This window comes from Chelonia mydas, chromosome 2 (assembly GCF_015237465.2).
Source record: "Chelonia mydas isolate rCheMyd1 chromosome 2, rCheMyd1.pri.v2, whole genome shotgun sequence".
Lineage (NCBI taxonomy): Eukaryota > Metazoa > Chordata > Testudines > Cheloniidae > Chelonia > Chelonia mydas.
The window spans coordinates 215924668-215941876 of NC_057850.1; the positions used below are offsets into that span (position 1 = coordinate 215924668).

General features: G+C 40.3%; 1 long non-coding RNA gene across 1 annotated transcript; it reads left to right on the forward strand.

Annotated features, from left to right (window-relative positions):
• The first annotated feature begins 163 nt into the window (after positions 1-163).
• Positions 164-16742, forward strand: LOC122464733. The gene is made up of 3 exons (XR_006289044.1): positions 164-204; positions 7874-8050; positions 16683-16742. It is a non-coding gene; the product is annotated as an uncharacterized LOC122464733 (long non-coding RNA).
• Positions 16743-17209: the final 467 nt, after the last annotated feature.

A 17209-nucleotide genomic window follows, 5' to 3' on the forward strand; every position in this document is an offset into this window, starting at 1 on the left:
AGGTCCAACAATGGCTATTATCCAAGATGGTCAGGGACACAACCCCGTCCTCCCTAAATCTGTGACTGCTAGAAGCTGGGACTGGATGACAGAGGATGGATTACTCGGTAATTGCGCTGTTCTGTTCATTCTGTTTGAAGCACCTGGCACAGGCCAGTGTCGAAAGACAGGACAGTCAGCTAGATGGACCACTGGTCTGACTCGGTATGGCCATTTTTATTTCTTATGTTCTTATCGGAAGTTGCTGAAACAATTCAGAACATTCTTGACTATTTGTTTTTATAATTATTGTCATAAAAACTATTTAAACTATTTCAGGGAAGTACTGTACTGTGTCTTAATTTCTTTGCAGGGATGTGTGTGTGTGCGCGCGGGGCAGGTGGGTAGGTAGTGTCTAGCATATTGTGGGCACTACTGAAAAACAACACATTTTTGTAACAATTTCCATTGTAGTACTCATTTTCAGGACTGCCCTGAAAAACAGTCCAAATTTCAAAAAGAAGCCCAAAGATTATTTTTTTTGGATCATCCAAGGAGTTGGGTGCTCTCAGGCACCAGTGGCTCTTGAAGATACTCAACTCTTTGGAGGATCAGTCCCTTAAAGAAGAGTGAAACAATACAGCTTATCAACTCCTGAGCCTCAAATTTGGATAATTTTATTCCAAGCAAGTTTACCAGGTGATGAAAGAAAGAATTAACGGTAGTTTGTGACCAATTCTCCCGCAAATGCAAATTCTTTAATCTTCAACTTGAAAGATAATCTTCAAGATATATAAGCAGAAGACCACCATTTGGTTTAAGCAGTCTTGTTTTTAAACAACATTTATCACAACACAATGGTTACAACAAGTGAGATCTGTTAGATGCATTAGTCATACTAAATAGAAAACAATTGGATTATTACTGATCTTTAGAGAACTTGTCCCTTTCGGTTGTGTTTTGTGGCTCCAGTAAATGACAAAATTGCCATTATCTTCCTCCAGGTAATAAGTGTTGGGTTTATTTTACAGGTTCTTCACATAGATGAAATCCTTTGGCTGACTTTTTATAGTCCAAACTTTATTGCTGACTGTATGCTTCTTCAGTATAGAACTTGTTACAGTTGCTGAATAGAATAGTAAATTATTAACCAGCAAGCATCAGTACAGAAGAAAACTTTAATGTAGCAGAGACCTAACAAGTACGCCAGCAACTAAAGCTTCTCTGAGACATCAGTGGTCTAATCTGTTTGTTCCTTTGTGAGCTGCAGGCAGATCTCAATTGGGTTTATGTATTTCAAAGCTGCTGTGGCGAGGCTGTATCAAAGGTTCCAGAAGAAAGTCATAAAGGCTTGTGTGGGTCGTAAAGTTTGCTCCAAAAGTGACATCAGTGAGGTGGCAGCCTCTAGAAATGATTATATGATATCTGTGTTGTTCACTAGTCAGAAGTTCAGCTGTCCCTGGGGATGCCTTGTGCTAGATGTATTCAAAGTGAGGGATTCATTTGTCTGTTCTTTATATTCACAGTTTATGTTGTTGGAATTCTTTCTTTTTTCTCTTTTTAAGTTTTTGTGATCATGGAAATGAATGGTTAACAACCCGGAAGTGGGCGGGGGGTGGGGGGGGAGTCCACGGTTTTGCCACCTTCAGGGTTCAAACTGAGAAGAAAAGTAGGAAAACTATTTTCATTTTGCAAGGCAGATCTGAGCTAGGGAGAAGTCAATGGGACTACTCACATGCTCAGTGTTAAGCATGTGCTTAGGTACTTTACTGACTCATGGATATAGACCATCTCCTGTCTCTGGATTTGATTCAAGGATCATTGAACTCAACAGAAAGACTTTCACTGAACTCAGTGGACTTTGAATCAAAACCCCTATCAATGCTGATTTCCCATTTTGGGCCCAGTTCAGGAAAGCATTGAAGTATGTGCTTAATCCATCTGATTTCAGGAAGGCACATACACACATGCTGACGTGTCCTTCTTGAATAGGGATAATTTCCTATGTTAGAGACAAATCCTCAATCATCAGCAGAAGTCCTCAATCATCTTCAATGAGACTAGGATTTAACATCTTGTGTTTTTTCAAGTCTAGCTTTAAATAATATCCCAAGTTATGGGGCTTCAATCACTGCTTTATAGCTCTAATAGACCACACTGTTAGGATGTTACAATGTCATATTTCATTAAGGAAATTATATGGATTAGTAGCAATAAAAAGATTAGCTGTTATTCAACAGTATTTATTAGTTAATGTTTAGCATATGGTAATCCATAAGGCAATGGCACCAAAGGGGTTGTTTAAATTGAATCAAGACACTGGGGAGTCTAGGTCATTGCTTAGTTCTAATGATGCTGTTCTAAATAAAGCTTCACTATGTAAAGTCCGTATTTTAATTAAGGCTTCCTAAAAAGATTATCCATTAGACAGAAATGACTGAACATTTTGTATATGATGAAAGAACATCTCTTTAGGGAGAATTCCATGTCATATTTATTCAAAGGAGAAGTAGAATTAAAGGCCTATTTGTATGAAATTCCTGTATAATTACACATACTGCAGCATTAAAGTCAGGAATAAATTTTTTGAGAACTTAGGCTGTGATCCTACAATGAACTCTACACAAGCGTAGGGATCTTTCATGGTCTTTTTTCATTTAGGTCCCTCTCCTGCACACAGTTCACTTTAAGCATGTGAGTAGTTTCATTGACTTCAGTGGGTCTACTCCCAACCTTGAAGTTAAGCAAATGCATAAGTGTTTTCAGGATTGGGGCCATACTGTAGATAACATACCAATGGCACAATTCTGAAAACATGAACATGGGTAACTGCTATGCTTTTGAGGGTCACAGAAGAACACCAGAAGAAGGACTGTGTAGCTCAAAAGCTTGTCTCTTTCACCAGCAGAAGTTGGGCAAATAAAATATATTACTCTCACCCACGTTGCCACTCACAGTCCATTGAAGTCAGTGGGATTCCTAACGTGAGTAAAATTACTCTTCTGCATAAATGTTCACAGGATTGGTCCCAAAACAGTACCAACTGCCTCAACGGTGCAGGTATCATCATCACCCTCTTCCTTTTTATTAGTTTGGGCTCCATCCAATATAAAAGAGTTAAGAAATAATACTTGGTTGGGCATTGAGCCCCTAGCCAATACTATGAAAGAGATGATCACATGTATTTAATTTTAAATCATTATCAATGTTTCCTCATGTTCTATCCCCAGTTTGGATCAGAGATGCAGAGCAGCTTTACACTAAAGAAAACAAGAAAAGAGAACAAGGAATAAATACAAAAATGCATCAACAGAGGCTCTTTAATGAGCAACTACACTGAAAAAAAAACCAGATTAAAAACACAAAGATGCAAGGTTATAGGCACATACTTTCCCCCAAATTGTAATCAAATGATAAATAAATAAATAAAAATGACTGTGAAATTGAGTGCCATGTATCTTCCCCCTTTCTATAATATCCTGGGGTGTTACTATCACAATATGAATTAATACAACTCTCACAGCCCAGGGAAATGAAATCAGTAGTTGATTTCTAGGAATTTTTTCTTTCTTTCAACAAACCCATTTAAAATGGTATTAGGAACAACAAAGAGTATCTTCAGGGGCCTGATCCAAAGCCACTGTGATAAGTGAACTACAGGAACTCCTCACTTAACGTTGTAATTATGTTCCTGAAAAATGCAACTTTAAGTGAAACGATGTTAAACGAATCCAATTTTTCCCATAAGATTTAATGTAAATGCGGGGGGTTAGGTTCCAAGGAAATATTTTGGGGCAGACAAAAGGCATTATATACTGTACAGTACTGTACTGTACTGTGGTTGGGAAGTGCCCCTGGCTTACCCCACACAGGCACAGCCCGCTGCAGGCAAGGATGCTAGGAAACACCTTTGCAGCAGCAATGGCAGCTTACCCAGAGAAGAACAGGCAGTGACTTTGCTGGGGGATGCTCCAGGCCCATCTCTTCCCGTCCCCGCTCCACTCCAGGCCCACCTCTTCCCACCCGGATTCCACCTCCCCCAACAGCTGTTTGGTCGCGCTTAGGACCTTCCGGGGAGGAGTGGAGACACAGCGCTTCCCTGCTCTTCCCCCTCCCTCCCAGCGCTTCGCGCTTAGGACTTTCTGGGAGGGAGGGGGAGGAGGCAGAGAAGAGGAACTTGTGCAATGCTCCCTTGTAAAGTTGCTGCTCTTCCACAAAATCTTAATGCAGTGGACAGAGCAGGCAGCCAAACGACGTTATAAGGGAGCACTGCACAACTTTAAAGAAGCATGTTCCCAAATTGAGCAGCCACGTTTGAAACAATGTTAAGCGGGAGGACGTTAAGTGAGGAGTTACTGTACTCACTTTGACTTCAGAGGGCTTTGCATTAGTCCCTAAAATTGCTAATTTTTTTTTGTCAGATGAAAGTATAATTGTATTGATGGGAACTGAAGAGTGGCACACTTTGATAAACTTAACATCAAAACAGGAAGGAAGGAAGTTTTACTCTCTCTTGGAGTTGTAATGTGCTTGGGAAATGCTGACAAGCGAGGAAATGAAAATTGGAAGGGGAAACAATCACCAGTGTGAGTCACCCGCTGCACAAAGATGGAACATTAGAGTCAAATACTTTCCCAAGAACTGCACAGGAGTGAATTTCACTACAAAATACTGGTTAAAAACACTGCTGGGAAGATGGGAGAGGGATTGCACCTGCTGAGAGAACTCCCCTAAGGCTGATAGAGTGGTATATTGTCCGCTACATGAGCCTCTGTACGAAGTACATAATCTGACCCTCTGTGTACTGCCAAATATCTCGTTCTGTGCCCATCCTGGGCCTTTATCATTTTTGCCACATGGAGTGCAATAAGTCTTTTTATTTATAGGTCACAACATATTCTTGAATTCTCCGAATGCTCAGACTGGGAGGATGGGGGAGTATGAGTGCTAACTGGATTTTTGTCACCATTTTATCTATTTGCATGATTAAACTGGGGGTTTATTATTTGACCCAGTATTATAAAAATAATGATAAAGCATTCAGGTATGTTGCATTGCTCTATAGCATACAGATTTTAAATGAGGTAAACTGGTCTTTTCCAATATAAGGGCTAGATCAGCAGCGCTTATTCACACAAGGAAGTGCACTGCAGTCAATGGGACTATTTGAGTAAATCAGGGCCACTGGTACAGGACTACATTATCAGCCTTTACAAAATATAGACTTGAAGTACAGCAGAATCCCCATTAGCTGAGAGTTGAAGGACACCAAATACATCTGGCAAATCAGGATTTCTGCTGCTCAGGGACACAAGTAAGATTGTTAAGAAAGGAAAAGGAGTACTTTTGGCACCTTAGAGACTAACCAGTTTATTTGAGCATAAGCTTTCGTGAGCTACAGATCACTTCATCCAATGTGAGCTGTAGCTTACGAAAGCTTATGCTCAAATAAATTGGTTAGTCTCTAAGGTGCCACAAGAACTCCTTTTCTTTTTGTGAATACAGACTAACACGGCTGCTACTCTGAAACCTGTTAAGAAAGGGTCCATCAAAACTGCACTCTGCCTCTCCCCTACCTAGACAGGTACCTGAGAATGCACCCTTCCCTGGAGCATCAGGGAAGTTCTGGTGGGAAAAGGAAGGAACAGCTGATGGGGGAGGTAAAGTAGGGGGGCTGAGATGTTGGATACATTTATCAAGAGGATAAAGGAGGAAAGAGATAAGGAGAACTGTGCTAGGTATGGACGAGGAGTAGAGAGGGGAGAAGCTGAAAAGCCACTCAGGAAGCCAACTGTTTTCCAGCTGGCTTTGGTATTTAAAATCAAAACCACTGCAGCATTCCAGAAGCTCTGTAACCCTCCATTTATATATAGCGCAGGGATCTGGGGCAACATCTGCCTGCTCAATTTGCTACTGCTGCCAGCGTGATACCTGTTTTGTGGATAAAGGACATCAAGTCTCTAGGACCCTCACTAGCATGAAAGTCACGTAACAAAAAAACCAATGTATTCAGACAGGGAGAGAGGGCAGATGATGGTCAGAAGGATTCATTTTCTATATATGGAAAAGTTTAGGACAGAAAACTGCTATCATGTTAGCCAGCAACTGCGGGACTCCTTAAAAACAAAAAACAAAAATAAAACCGCAACAAACCTGAAAACAGAAGTGAAAACAGACAAGCGGCATCTAGTTGTCTAAAGTTTGAAGGGAAGCAGAACAAAGATTGAATGACTACTATTGAGAAAGGATGATCTGATCTTTTGGTTAATAATTTTATGGCAGTGAATTTAGGTTAGTGATATTACTTTATCTATGGAATCCAGGGAAGAGCATTTTCCCTTCACAACTGCTGTCTCATTGTAAGTAAAAACACTTAGATCATCCAAATTCTGCTTTTAAAATTTTCTTTAAAATAACTGTGGTGTTTATCTTTCTTTTTTTAAAAAACATAGCAGTGAAACTAACATGTTAGCATCTATTAGAGCTGGTTAAAAATGTTGGTGTGTGTTTGTGTGTCTGTGTGCGTGTGTGTGTCTGTGTCTGTGTGTGTGTAAAAAGTAGACCTTTCACCAGAAACAGAAAATTTTCTTTCTTTTTTTTTTTTTTTTGGTCAAAAAACATTTCATTTTGGCTCAAAAATAAAAATGTTCCAGTTTTTGTGTTTTGGTTTTTTTTGGACAAAAACTCACAATTGTCTGCAGAAAGCACACATATGGACCAGTTGGAGGGATGTAGGCTCCCACATACCATATCCTGCCGGATCCATGGGGAGGATGCATGTGGGATTGGGTAATTCACCAAGACATTTGGGAACTTAGAGTACCTGGTATGCCTAATTAATTTTAGTCAGTGCTCCCAGAATAACACCCGACATTTGGATAGGGAGAGGGACATTCTGGCCATTAGAACGCCCACAGCTTCAGTGTGTACGCAAACTGAAGCCAGGGGAAGTTTTCACTGTTCATGACAACGTTTGTTGGGAGGGTATGGGACAAGGAACTACCCTGACAGGACACCTATTCTTCCAAGCTAATGATAGCTGTGTGCATGTTGAGGCCACCATATTACAAGATATTCATTTTAATCTCACCACTGCTGCAGGCCTGCTGATAGAATTTTTCAATCAGCCCTTAGGTTTCAGATGCCCTTTAACTGGACCACCCTAATACCTGATTGATTCCAAAATTTACTTTCACTCCTACCAGAGATTCAGAAAATTTCTGAGTTGCAAGGGCAACTTCATATGCTTCAAAATATATATCAAGTTGAAAAGTATGCCTTTCATACCCCTTATAGAGTATCTACTTTATGTGCTAAGTATGATGTACTGTGTTTTGTGACTAAAACTGTGTAACAACCCCATTATAGTATTATTGTGGGCACGTTATTGCTTGTATTGTTATTTGGTTTAGGGTTATGTTGTTGTTGTTGTAAAGGATGTCATAATAATAATACTTTCCATGTCCATACTAACCATGCATTGTCACTGTATCCAATTAAAACCCCTAAGGTTGCAGTATTTGATGCAGAGTTTGAAATACAAAATTTAATGAAAATGGAAGTTTAAAATTGATAGTTGTGCTGGGAGCACAAAAGGGGGGAGTGTGGAAGTAGATAAAGGGAATTTGGATGCAGGCCTCTGAAATGAGCAGGAGTCAGGGTAACTCTAGCTTTAATAACGCGAGATTTGTAGAAGCAGGGATAGTGCGAAGCGAGTGGAAAAGAACTGTGAAAGAGGCTGTTGTGAACTTGCATTGGATAAGAATAAAATGTAGACTATAAGAGAAATTGAGAAAAATAAGATATGAAGGAATATGTATAAACAATATGCAGCTGTTGCTTATTATTGTCTGTAATAAAGATATAAATACTTGTTCTAATTGTTTATCTTTAGAGAGACCTGCCTAGGTGGGGGAAAACGCTGCGTCCTAGTGCACTCTCTCCCTCTGTGCAATTGCTTGAGATAATAAAGTGTATCTGACTTGCTGCACCCAACCTGAGAGTGAGAACTGTGTTTTTCTCCGACAGAATCCAGGGAAGAGCATTTTCCCTTCACAAGTGCTGTCTCGTTGTAAGTAAAAACACTTAGATCATCCAAATTCTGCTTTTAAAATTCTCTTTAAAATAACTGTGGTGTTTATCTTTCGTTTTTTTAAAAAACATAGCGGTGAAACTAACATGTTAGCATCTATTAGAGCTGGTTAAAAATGTTGGGGTGTGTGTGTGTGTAAAAAGTAGACCTTTCACCAGAAACAGAAAATTTTCTTTTTTTTTTTGGTCAAAAAACATTTCATTTTGGCTCAAAAATAAAAATGTTCCAGTTTTTGTGTTTTTTTTTTTGTACAAAAACTCACAATTGTCTGCAGAAAGCACACACTTTTGGGGAAACCCCCATTTTCCATCCAAACACAGTTCTGACAGAAAATTTTGAACCAGCCCTGGCACTTATTGATTTGAAATATGGCGCAAATCCTGTCCTCCTCCACCACCTGTGAGGGCCCAGACACAGCAGAACTTTGCAGTTCCACTGTGCACGGGGGAAAGAAGCCAATGTAACCCTGCCAAAAAGCTGGAGAAGAGCCTAGCAGAGCCCAGGGGTGTATTTGCTCATTGAAGGAGAGTCAACCCAGCCAAGTCTGATGATCCCAGCATGGTTTAGCAGTGCACGTATGATTCCATTTTCAACATCAGCACAATGTACTGTGATGTTTCCTTTTGCCATCTCCTGTTGGGAGAGCAGGGCTTGAGGACGGAGCTTGGCTTGTGAATGGAACTTGGAATAGTTTTCCCTCCCAATTTGATCTCCACCTAAGCCATGCTCTGTAGTCCCCCTTTGCCTTTGCTCCACTGGTGCACTCTTATGCAGCTGGATTTGGGAAACAGAGATGAGATGTGGAGGAGGAAATGGGGCTAGCAACCCCCTGCTCTACCTCTCACCTATTACCTCCCATGAAGCTTCTGCTCAGCAGTTCCCACACCTTGGGGAGAAATGCTGCATCACCTCTGGTTACTATAGCTTGGCAGGGGATTGGAAAGGGGCAATTTAACACTACGGCCCAGACCCAGAAAAGGTATTTAGGCTTCTAACTTCCATTAAGTGAGGAGCCTTAATGCCTTTGTGGATCTGGGCCTATGTACCTTGTGATGAGGTACCCCACATGACAGTGATAGGCTTATGGGGAGCAGGAGAGCCCAGTTAGCCCTGGGCTCTCCTGCTATAGCATCTGGAGGGGAAGACAGCAATTAAGGATTAGACCCAGCTCAGGAGAACCTGAGTGCATGGTTCCCATAAAGGAAGGACTGCAGGGCAATAGGAGAGAGGTAGTTGAAAGTATTTGCTCATTGGGAGAGAAACCACACAGAGGACTGCAGGAAGGAGCTAGAATCCTAGGGAGAGGGCAGCTGGGGAGAAGACGATTCCTAAAGCAGGTATGGAGGAGAGAGGCTCCAGCAAAGAATTGCAGATGGACAGTGGCTCAGGTGGGACCAGGCCTCCAGGGAGAAAGCCCCTGGAGGTAGCACTCTGTACTAGAATGATGAAGAACTCTGCAGAGCCTGGGAGAGGGGCAAAAAGTCTTTGTAGGATTGAGGCTGGGAAGGATGGAAGAGTTTTAATTCTTCTGTGCTGGGTTATTGTTCCTCTGGTAGGAATCTCGGTGTGACCTGGCCACAGGACAGGTCAATGCACAGACCACTGAAGTCTGGAGGTGGAGGGTCAGGTAAAGGAACTGTGTAACCAGGCTGGATACCTCCTGTAGACCCCCCTTGTGGCCTAGAGTCTCACTGCCTCAGTTTCTCCTCTTGAACTATTCAAATAAACTTCACTTCAGGCTTTTTTCTTTATAAAAAACATCCCTGTTTGGGGACAGGGGTTTATTAATATAAAATGAACTGAAAGTAAAATTCAAACCCCCCAAACAAAGTCCATTCATAAGTCCACACAAAACCCAAGGTTTCTCTTTCACCTGCCTGCCTGGAGAGCTTTCCTCACTCTCTGCAGACTCTACCACAACTTCCTAAGGTTCCCCTTCCCTTTCATTGCAAATTTCTGTTCCTTTTACAATGGAATCACCTGATTCCTCTCAGCTGGGCTTCATCCTGTAATTAGGGTTGGCTTAGCTCCGAGCTCTCCAGCCCATAGGGCAAGCCATCCTGTTACGGGTCGCAATGCTGGGTCTTGCTATGAGGAAGTTCTCTGGGATGGTGAGTCTATGACATATCTATTATGAGAGGATGTGGTCATTTTTCTGTCCCTGCAAAGTCATCTCACTTTGGACAGAATTTATCATGACAAGATAAGTACCAAGGGCTAAATTCTGTCCTCACTTAGACCCTTGTTTCCCCAGTGACATTAGGGTGACACTGATGTAAACTAAAAAGAAAATTTGTCCCTAATCTTTCAATCTGCACCATTTAAATCCCACATTTAAAGGGAATCCCTTTGTCTTTTTGGCATCTAAGTACCATTCCAATAACTGCAGAAGAATCATGAGCTGGGATTAATGTAAAAATGGACTTTAAAAAGGATATTCTGGTTTTCAATAATTAAATGGAAGAATCTTTGCACTTATTAGTGGATGTTTACATACTACTATTTTCAGATGATCATACTTAAAAGTCTGGTTTGATATAAAACTAGTACAGCTTGGGCAGTGAAAGCAGATCTGCTTATCTTGCCATAGCAAAATGTTCCCAGCTGGTGGATAGGAACAGAAATGCAGCAGCAAAGGGACAACTTGGGATCTGTGTATTATAAAAAATGATACACGTGGCAATGAAATAAAGATTCTGCTAACAGCTTTCACGTATCTTATTGAATGAAATGTATTGTTCTATAATTTATCAAGTAGTGGGCACAGATTTGGGCACTGTAAATATATTATTAAAGCAAATGGATGTATTTAGCAATAATTGCTCTGTATATTAGTCTATTCAAGGGAAACATAGCATGAAGAGTCTGTTAGCATTGGCAAGGGAGTTAGCACTTTGAAATGTTCTCCAATTGAAAGGTGTTGTTCAAGTGCCCACTGAAGCTCCCTGGAGGCTCAGCTGTGCAGTGCTTCTGTTGCCAGAAGGCTCGGGGAGGGAACATACCAAGAAGCTTGCTTTCCCCATCTTCCACTGCTTTGAAGGTGTTTCATACCACATTATTCTGCTTTGGTCCCCCACGACAGCTTTTCAGAAAACCTGAATTCTGTGGTGCAACTGAGAACATCAGTCTGCCTTAAAACATATTGTGTAGTAAAGTCCCTTAGGCTTTGCTTCCACTGCCAAAAAAGGTGTGTGTTTACCATGAAAGAACTAACAGGATAGTCATCTTGCTATAAAATCCTCGTGGAGACAAGCCACTGTAGTTTTTATTGTGAGCTAGCGAGGCAAGGTCAACATTCTATCCTCATCCGTGACTGACCTTGCAATAAAACAAAAGCACCTTGTCTCCACTAGAATTTTACAGCAGGATAGTTAATGGATGTTAATTATCCCATTTTAAGCTCCCCCACCTTTTTTGCAGTGAAGAAATAACCATAATCACTTACAGTGCAGAACAAATGTCAAAGATTATTTACATCTGTAGATAAACTTGAAAAAATCCTTTGTACATTTCTGGCAGGAGCTCTGGAAAATGTTCTGCCTCACTTTGTCAGACATTGCATGCAAATGAAAGATCTGTGTGTATCCAATAGGTCTTGATGTGGAAACTCTGCAGTGCAACACTCTCTTTATACTTGATAAAAGCAAGTTTACTTGATCTTTTTCTGAATTCTCCAGTCCCCATGTAGGACAGCAATAATCTGTGTAGTCTTGCAGTTGGTAAACAGGCTAGTTACAGTCACAGTTCACCTGCTTTTGGATACTCTCCTCATCCACTAAAACAAATAAATCCACTTGTAGATTGTCTCTCAGGCCCACCATAAAAAAAAAAAAAAGGAATAATCATTCTACTGTTGAGTGTCTGACTACATATTGCAATATCATCTCCTAGACAGAAGTTCAGATTTTGGCAGCACTATATTATCTCAGTGTTCGGATTCAGTGATTTTTCAAAAGCCAACCATAGAGTTTCCCTATCAACAACTAGTATAAACTTTTCAAGTTCTTTTTATAAGTCCAAATGACAGACTGACCTACACTTTCTGTTAAAATTAAAGTCACATTATGAAAGTGAAATAAATCAAGACCACAAGAAAAAAATAATTTATTATCAACTGGTGAACAAAATCCAAAGGACCAATATTGAGTAGTATAATTTCCTTTTCCTTCAACCTTTTTCACTTTAATACATAATACAAATATTCAAATGTCAGGGAGAGTGGATACAAATCTGCATGCAGCCAGTTCTAGAAAACATCTCTCTTCATTCTTACTGATAGTTCATAGTCTAAAGTCACCAACAGATATCCAAAGAATGTATTAAAAACTTAATATTTCTGTTGCAGTGTCAAAAAATCTCTGTTGGTTTTACTAGAATAATCAATGGGCAAAATCACAGTCAAATGCACATATATTCTGTCCTGAAGTTTATGAGCTCATTAGCTTCTTGAAAATTTACTGGAGAATCTGTGACCAGGTGAGTTAGGGAAAGTAGGGGGAAAAAAAAAATAAGAGGAGTAAAAAATATCAGCTGATTCTGACTGCTTACAAAGAACACAATCCTCTAAAGCAGTGGCTCTCAACCTTTCCAGACTACTGTACCCCTTTTCAGGAGTCCAATTTGTCTTGCCTACCCCCAAGTTTCACCTCACTTAAAAACGACTTGCTTACAAAATCAGATGTAAAAATACAAAAGTGTCACAGCACACCGTTACTGACAAATTGCTTACTTTCCCATTTTACCCTATAATTATCAAATAAATCAATTGGAATATAAATATTGTACTTATATTTCAGTGTATAGTATATGCAGCAGTAGAAATAAGTCATTGTCTGTATGAAATTTTAGTTTGTACTGATTTCGCTAGAGCTTTTTATGTAGCCTGTTGTAAAACTAAGCAAATATCTAGATGAGTTGAGGTATCCCCTGGAAGATCTCTGAGTACCCCCTGAGGTACATGTACCCCTAGTTAACAACCGCTGCTCTAAAATGGTTCCATTCCATTTCTGATTTTCAAACCTACTATATGTGAGTGGCCTTGATAATTGTACTAATTATGGTTGTGCTGTTCCTTACTTTTACAGAGCTTAATTTTTAATTACCTCATCAGATTCAGTCACAGCAGTTACAAACTTGTTGTAAAATGAATATTTGAACAAAAAGGGCAAAAAATCTTTGAGTTTTTTCTTCTATCCTGTTACAGTTTCACTTAGTGTGCATGTCTTGGAATTTTAAAAAACTTTCCTGACCATTTGTAAGAGCAATTCATGTAATATTAAAGCATGTATTCTATGTGACAGTTGAATTTTTTATAGCGTGATTACCAACGTTTTCTAACAAAAAATCCCTCATGTTGCATTTAAAAAAACCCACAAAACAAAACAACATCCAAAACAAAGCAAAACAAAAATAGTTGATTCTTTCAGAATCCCAGGTTGGCTCTGTTTTGAGCAGTGCTGAACAACAGCACTGAAGTTGGAGACCTAAGTCTTAACATCCTAAAACTAAATATTGTCCTTTCAGGTGGAAAAATTAAAAATAGCATTGGCTGAAAGAGTGCTGTGTAGAGACTAAAAACTCTACTTTGGCCTCCATCCCTACTGGTAATGACACCATAAACGCCAGTGCATCACTAAAGGTCCCAGTCCTGCAAAGTGGGTCACACAAATGGACCTCTGATCTCTATGGGGCTCTATACCAGCAGAGGGGTCTGCCCACATGCTTCACACTGCAGAGCTGGAGTCTAAGAGACTTAGATATGTGAGTTTTAATAGAGCTATTGGGCTTGTGAAAATATGTACACTCAAAGCTAATTTATCTTCTTTCGCAAACAGTTTCTTCTACTGTGTTTATTTTAAACATTTATTCAAGCTGTGCATAATATTTCAGTCACTTAAAATAGATTCATCTTCCTATTTGACAATGGTGAATGAGGTTTGCTGCTGCATGCTGGAAGGAGGGCCATGACTCTTAAAATTGCTCTCTTTAGTAAGCTGACATGCCAGTTTGCTATTACCACTAATCTGCATTTGTAATCATGGGGGAAAAAAAACAGACTCCTAAATGAAAAAAGAAATATGTCATATTAAAAGGTTTACACACTCATAATGATTTGTCTATTTGGCTCTAAACAAGGACTGCATTAAAGAGTACTAATACGAAAATCCCAGTTTCCACACAGCGGTAGCTTGTATGAGGTAGTGAAAGCTCCCAGATACTGATCTTTCCCTGGTGAACAGGGTGGGGAGTCTTTGGTCACTTGGGACAGACTTCCATTTTGCAACACTGGATGGATTTGGTTTTTAATCTAAGCCTCAATGAGGAACAAATGGGAAATATTTCCAGTGTTGTGACTGCTCAAAATGTTATTAATAAATCTGTATTTTCATTCTGAGGGGAGCCCCTTAGCTAGTCTTTGAAACCCACTCACTGGGTAGCCAGCAGAGCTCAAAAACAAAGTGTGGATTAAAACACAGATGGGCTGACCCTTAAAGAGTGAGCACAGGCATCTTTAAAACTGAGATAATCTGTTAGTATTTCATCATCACCTACAGCACACCTCTGACTGTAATTCCTACATGGCATAGGGGATAAGATGTACAGGTAACTCCATGATTCAGATATTCAACTGTAGTTCTGTCTTGTCATTTCTTCTTTCTCTCCCCTTTTACAGAAGCTGTAAGATTGATCTTTCCTTGACAGGCACTGAGGATTTTCTAGTGTGAGAATCTTAGTCACAGTACAGTACACAGTAGAGAAAAGCAAGGAACACAGTGCATGGTCAGTGAGGGAGCTGTCTTCATACATGACCACACAACTTCAGTTAAACAGCTAAGCTGAAACTGAGGCATTTGGAGATCAGGAGAGAAGCCTTAGAGTCTTCAGGAGAATGTGCTGGAAGTTTCCAAGGTAGATAAGGAAAATTAGAGAGAATGGAAACCGGTAAGGAGCTATCACTCAGTGACAAGCCAGATGATCATGCTGCTTGGTTAATGAAGCAGGCCCAGAAGTTCTGAGAAATGGGGTATTGTATACCAACCATCTTGTAATACAGGAGTCCAGGCACTATGTTGTCAGAGAAGGCTCTGGAGTGGCTGGTTGGCCGCTGCCAAATGAAAGAGTTGTACTTGCCAAGTGTGACCAGCTCCTGCTTGGGGTAGTTCTCACTCTGCAAGTACAAGAGCATTTTCAGAGCTGAGAGCAGAGCCCCTGGGAAAAGAGTTATCAAATAATTTAATCAATGAATCTTTTTGACATTTTTCAAATAAATTATTTTACAACTAACTCTGTTCATTATTCACCCAGCTCTTTTAGGGAAAAGAGTACAGAGGAGTCTTAAGAAATATTATTTCCTGCAGGGTTGCCCAGGTTTCATCCAAGTTTAATCAATAACAAAAGCTCTCTTGTTTATGTTTATATTGGGTGAATATATTTTATCAGTTAATTGTGTGGTTAGTGTTCAGTGTATGAGTCTAGCTGAACTGGGTGTCTACTTGAAACACACACAAATGAAGACAAAGGAGATGGTTAGTCAGGGTCCATAAACATCCAAAATCAACATTATATATAATACAGGGGGTGCGGAGGTATATATATCCGAAAAGACCAAGACCTCTCATTCTCATGAAAGAGAGGGTCAATAAAAAGGAAGAACACATCCTGCTTGAAAGTTACCTATGCAACCTTATCTCTAGTGTCAAAGTCAGAGTCAGGACTCACATAATTTGTCAGACCACTCTGTTTATTAGCAAAGTGCTTTGCTAATGCACCCAGATGTGAGCCCCTCTCTGAGGCTCAAGATAACTTATTTATACAGCTAAGCCAAAGCCAATTTAACATAAGAGACAAAAGAAAGCAGAAACTGACAAATATACATACATATCTTATTTGCATACTAACGTTTACCAGTCTCCTAGTTCAGTAGGAGCTCTAAGTTAATTAGTTTGAGGACCCATTGTCTCACACTCCTTAATGTTCCTCTTCCTGACAACTATATTTCAACAAACCCTTCAAGTAGCATTTCTTTAATGAATTATAATTTCAATATAATTCATTCTACTTTCACAATCCCTCCTTTTGGTCAAGCTACGCAATGACCAACAATGACTGGGTTCCACATATCAATCGTTTTTTATCTCTTTGTTCATCAGTGATATTTAAAATAATCAAATTAGCACTCTGGTTTGGGGCAGCTATCTGTGTAGCATGCCTGACACAATTTTGGATACAACAGGAAAGTAACTGAAAACATACAAAAATTATTAGGATTCCAAACATGAGAGTTAGGGCTCCCTGAAACAACCAGTTTCCTATGCCAGAGAAACTGAAAAGGTCACTTAGCCACTTCCATAAAGAACTTGGCTCATCATGGGGAAGATATGCGATTTGTTCTAAGTGGCTAGCGTGATCTGTTACCTCATTGGTGTTGTCTGGTATATACACACAGCAGTCTTTTCCAATGAGAGCACAATTGCAAAATGCGACCTTGTAATGAAAGCACATGTGCTATGTATGTAATGTTAACAGCAAGGTTTACCCTGAAAGAGTGTAGCCACTGTTTTATAAAATGTGTCTTTTTAAATACCGCTGTCCCTTTTTTTCTCTCCACCAGCTGCATGTGTTTCAATGATCACAGGATCTTCTCCTTACCAAAGGCTACTGAAGATTAGAAAGAAAAAAAAACGCACTCGAGATGAAATGTTCTCCGAGCTCATGCTGTCCTCCCACACTGACAGAGCACAGATGAATGCATGGAGGCAAATAATGTCAGAGTGCAGGAAAGCACAAAATGACCGAGAGGAGAGGTGGCGGGCTGAAGAGAGTAAGGGGCGGGCTGAAGAGAGTAAGTGGCGGGCTGAAGACAGGGCTGAAGCTCAAATGTGGCGGCAGTGTGATGAGAGGAGGCAGGATTCAATGCTGAGGCTGCTGGAGGACCAAACCAGTATGCTCCAGTGTATGGTTGAGCTGCAGCAAAGGCAGCTGGAGCACAGACTGCCACTACAGCCCCTGTGTAACCAACCGCCCTCCTCCCCAAGTTCCATAGCCTCCACACCCAGACGCCCAAGAACGCGGTGGGGGGGCCACCGGCCAACCAGCCACTCCGCCACAGAGGATTGCCCAAAAAAAAGAAGGCTGGCA